At 50.9% G+C, this 5000-nt stretch overlaps 1 non-coding gene across 1 annotated transcript in view; it reads right to left on the minus strand.

Annotated features, from left to right (window-relative positions):
- LOC126434035 (small subunit ribosomal RNA) overlaps window positions 1–283 on the minus strand; it is a 1909-nt gene extending 1626 nt beyond the window's left edge. Inside the window, exon 1 of the ribosomal RNA XR_007578929.1 lies at window positions 1–283. This exon is cut by the window's left edge and continues 1626 nt beyond it. This is a non-coding gene — a ribosomal RNA (small subunit ribosomal RNA).
- Between the last annotated feature and the right edge of the window lie 4717 nt (window positions 284–5000).

The following is a 5000-nucleotide window of genomic DNA, read 5'->3' on the forward strand; positions in this document are numbered from 1 at the left end:
ATCAGCCCAAAGTTATTCAGAGTCACCAAGGCAAACGGACCGGACGAGCCGACCGATTGGTTTTGATCTAATAAAAGCGTCCCTTCCATCTCTGGTCGGGACTCTGTTTGCATGTATTAGCTCTAGAATTACCACAGTTATCCAAGTAACGTGGGTACGATCTAAGGAACCATAACTGATTTAATGAGCCATTCGCGGTTTCACCTTAATGCGGCTTGTACTGAGACATGCATGGCTTAATCTTTGAGACAAGCATATGACTACTGGCAGGATCAACCAGGGAGCTGCGTCAACTAGAGCTGAGCAGCCGGCCGCCCGGGAGTGTGTCCCGGGGGCCCGCGCGAACACGCAAGCGTCCGCTCAATTATTCTGCAAACAGGAGGAGGCTGAGCTCCCCTGCACAACACACCTCGAAACCCTCTCAGGTCCCGGCGGCGCGCAGCGCCGTCCTAAGTACTTGGTCGGGTTCGAGAGAGGCGCAATCGCCCGGAGTTAGGCGAGTAGACGCTTTAGGTGCGACCACCCGTGCTCCCAACTGAGCTTGCCGCTGCCGACAGAGGCCCGGGAGCGTGCTGTCGTGGCATTGCCGGCGGGAGACAACACGCGCCACCTACGGTGACCGGCAGCTCCAACGCCAGCGCCACAGAAGGACAAAAGCCCCACTTGGGTGCCGAAGCGAACTCTCCCAGCACAGCGCACGCGCCAACACGTCCGCACAGCTGCGATACAAACCACCTGCGAGAACCGCTGGGGCGACCGAGCAGCAGACGGCGTCGCGGCGCCGAGCGCCGGGCGGCGGCGCATCCTCAGCGCACACAGTCCTCAATCGGACCAGCACACTGCAGATGGCCACCGCGCTTCGCACCGGGCCCGCGAGGACCTACTTTGGCCGCAAGGCGCCGCGAGCAGGGGGCGCCGGCGCGCAGCTGCGCCGCCTGCCGCGTCCGTCGGCCGGCGCGCCTGCCACTGGCCGCCCCCACCAGCCGGCTGTAGCGCGTGCGCCCACGCACCGCGCTGCCAGCACGCCGGGCGGCCCCCCCTCACCGGCCGGGGACGGTCCCACCCAGCCACCGCCGCGTATCGCCTCACACCCAGATCCCCTTTCGCGTTCGTGGGCATGGTGGGTCCCCTTTCACGTTCGTGGGCATGGTGGGTATCCCTGAAACAACCGGTTAATAGCTCGACCGATCGTCGCCAACACTGATTCACCTCTAGCGAGAACAACCGCACCACAACGGGTTACCTGTTGTTCATTTGCGTAACGTCACCAGCAAACGTAGACGTCCATCGCCATTTGCAACGAGTATTGCATGCCTGTGTCAGGTGTCACAACACACTACGTCTGCCCACATAGACGCAACAACATGTGCACGCCTCGAGAACACGTGGAAGGTAGCCCCCGTACGTATGCGGTGTCCATTGCGCGAACGACTGTCAGCCGGCCTCTGCAGGATGTCGCAGATGTGGAACGCGGTGCAACATGCTATCACGGTGTGTGAGAAGAGACGACTACGTCCGAATACACGCTCCACTACATCAACAGACTGCTCATGCTGATCGCCATCCAGGGCGTCCGTTCCTCCCACACGTCTGAATGGCGTACCACACTGCAATCCAGCTCTTATAGGGAGACGACACGTAGCTGCGTGCACAATATTTGGACTGTATGGTCTGCCGTTGCTAGGCGCAGTCGTCGTACGGTCACACATGTGCCACGATGTATCATTCAGTACATACGGACCAATGTGCAGTACAGTTTGTGGGTTTTGCGTACATCGGCGGACAGGTGACAGGCCGTACCACAACGTAGGCTGAGTACGTCGGCATGCGAAGGGCATTGAACATGCAAACTTCTCAACGACCAGCTTGCGAAGGCAGGGGGGAAGGGGGGGGGGGCATGTACGTCCTGCTGCTATCCACATTACAGTGTATAGCAGGAGCATGTGGAAAGTCAGCAACACCTGCAAGGTGTTTAACATGACGCGATACACAGGGGACCGGGCAGTGCGAATAGCGAACTATATTGCGAGGGTTGCGGTTAGGCAACACTACACTAATTTAACGAGTTGCATAACAATTACAGAGCAGGTTCAGCGACAACGTGCGTCAGGTTAAGGCGCAATATAGGTTAGGTTGAGGCACAATATAGGTTAGGTTAAGGCACAACATGGGTTACGTTAAGGCACAAATTGGGTTACGTTAAGGCACAACATGGGTTACGTTAAGGCACAACATGGGTTACGTTAAGGCACAAATTAGGTTACGTTAAGGCACAAATTAGGTTACGTTAAGGCACAAATTAGGTTACGTTAAGGCACAAATTAGGTTACGTTAAGGCACAAATTAGGTTACGTTAAGGCACAAATTAGGTTCCGTTAAGGCACAAATTAGGTTACGTTAAGGCACAAATTAGGTTACGTTAAGGCACAAATTAGGTTACGTTAAGGCACAAATTAGGTTACGTTAAGGCACAAATTAGGTTACGTTAAGGCACAAATTAGGTTACGTTAAGGCACAAATTAGGTTACGTTAAGGCACAAATTAGGTTACGTTAAGGCACAAATTAGGTTACGTTAAGGCACAAATTAGGTTACGTTAAGGCACAAATTAGGTTACGTTAAGGCACAAATTAGGTTACGTTAAGGTACAATATGGGTTAGGTTAAGGTACAATATGGGTTAGGTTAAGGTACAATATGGGTTAGGTTAAGGTACAATATGGGTTAGGTTAAGGTACAATATGGGTTAGGTTAAGGCACAACGTAGGTTAGGTTAAGGCACAACGTAGGTTAGGTTAAGGCACAACGTAGGTTAGGTTAAGGCACAACATAGGTTAGGTTAAGGCACAACATAGGTTAGGTTAAGGCACAACATAGGTTAGGTTAAGGCACAACATAGGTTAGGTTAAGGCACAACATAGGTTAGGTTAAGGCACAACATAGGTTAGGTTAAGGCACAACATAGGTTAGGTTAAGGCACAACATAGGTTAGGTTAAGGCACAACATAGGTTAGGTTAAGGCACAACGTAGGTTAGGTTAAGGCACAACGTAGGTTAGGTTAAGGCACAACGTAGGTTAGGTTAAGGCACAACGTAGGTTAGGTTAAGGCACAACGTAGGTTAGGTTAAGGCACAACGTAGGTTAGGTTAAGGCACAACGTAGGTTAGGTTAAGGCACAACGTAGGTTAGGTTAAGGCACAACGTAGGTTAGGTTAAGGCACAACGTAGGTTAGGTTAAGGCACAACGTAGGTTAGGTTAAGGCACAACGTAGGTTAGGTTAAGGCACAACGTAGGTTAGGTTAAGGCACAACGTAGGTTAGGTTAAGGCACAACATAGGTTAGGTTAAGGCACAACATAGGTTAGGTTAAGGCACAACATAGGTTAGGTTAAGGCACAACATAGGTTAGGTTAAGGCACAACATAGGTTAGGTTAAGGCACAACATAGGTTAGGTTAAGGCACAACATAGGTTAGGTTAAGGCACAACATAGGTTAGGTTAAGGCACAACATAGGTTAGGTTAAGGCACAACGTAGGTTAGGTTAAGGCACAACGTAGGTTAGGTTAAGGCACAACGTAGGTTAGGTTAAGGCACAACGTAGGTTAGGTTAAGGCACAACGTAGGTTAGGTTAAGGCACAACGTAGGTTAGGTTAAGGTACAACGTAGGTTAGGTTAAGGTACAACGTAGGTTAGGTTAAGGTACAACGTAGGTTAGGTTAAGGTACAACGTAGGTTAGGTTAAGGTACAACGTAGGTTAGGTTAAGGTACAACGTAGGTTAGGTTAAGGTACAACGTAGGTTAGGTTAAGGTACAACGTAGGTTAGGTTAAGGTACAACGTAGGTTAGGTTAAGGTACAACGTAGGTTAGGTGAAGGCGCAATGTAGGTTAGGTTAAGGTACGATATACCTTAGGTTAAGGTACAATATCGCTTAGGTTAAGGTACAATATAGCTTAGGTTAAGGTACACGTTGTAGGGAAAGGTGTATTTTGGGGGGGGAGGGGGCGGCAGGTTCGTTGATAGTGATTATCGTAAGTGCATGCCTGCGGGATCATCCGATTTGTCACGTCAGGATGCACTTGTGGCTCATGACAGGCGGCGCTCCGATTCCAAGGTTGTGGCAGATCTGTGTCTTTCATTCCTGCCATTGTTTGTGTACTGTGACAGGAGGCAGTATTGTGATGTTGGGTGCACCCCTGTGTAGGACATGTGTGGGTGTTCGTGGCTTAGCTGAGCAATGGCGGATGTCGGAAGGGTGGGATATTCTGTTTTCTGGGTGGACCTCCCGGTCTGGTTATGATAGTGTGGATTGTGTAATGTGGCGGAGAGGATGCACCGGATGTTCTTCCATGCTGGTGGTTAGATATTGTGTGTGTGCCTGTTAGAGGCAGAGAGTAGTGTGTGATAGTGTCTGGCTGACGTGTGGTTCTCATTGTGTGCAGAGTCTTTCAGCATGTATAGGGACGGTTGTATATATTATCTGTATTCTGATGGCTCTGCATCTATTACTAATCAGTGCCGTGTATACGGTTACTCTGGTTCCAGTCGAAACTGTTCTATCTCTGTACATTAGTGACACTGCGGCTCCACTATGTTGCCGCCCCTGTCGGCCGTTTCCCCCAGTGTGTGGCTAATGATTATCAGCAATCAGTCTATTAGTCAATACCGGTAGTGTGACGACGTGAAATGTCCGGGATGGGGGAAGCTACACGCTTCCCGTGGGTCAGGGCCTAGAAAGACTCTTCCCACGCAGGAGGCTCGGACTGTCATTACTCTTCCGAGAAATATATTTGCCCAGCGTTTTTTGCGACTGCGAGTGCGACGCGTACGAGTACCGACATGGATGGGGCGCTTCCTAGCTGATCGCTCAGCATCGGAGAAATATATTTGCCCAACGTTTTTTGCGACTGCGAGTGCAACGCCCAAGGGTACCGACGTGGATGGGGCGCTTCCTAGCTGATCGCTCGGCATGGGAATCCGTACAGTGAGCAATGCGATC

This window comes from Schistocerca serialis, unplaced genomic scaffold (genome assembly GCF_023864345.2).
Source record: "Schistocerca serialis cubense isolate TAMUIC-IGC-003099 unplaced genomic scaffold, iqSchSeri2.2 HiC_scaffold_118, whole genome shotgun sequence".
Lineage (NCBI taxonomy): Eukaryota > Metazoa > Arthropoda > Insecta > Orthoptera > Acrididae > Schistocerca > Schistocerca serialis.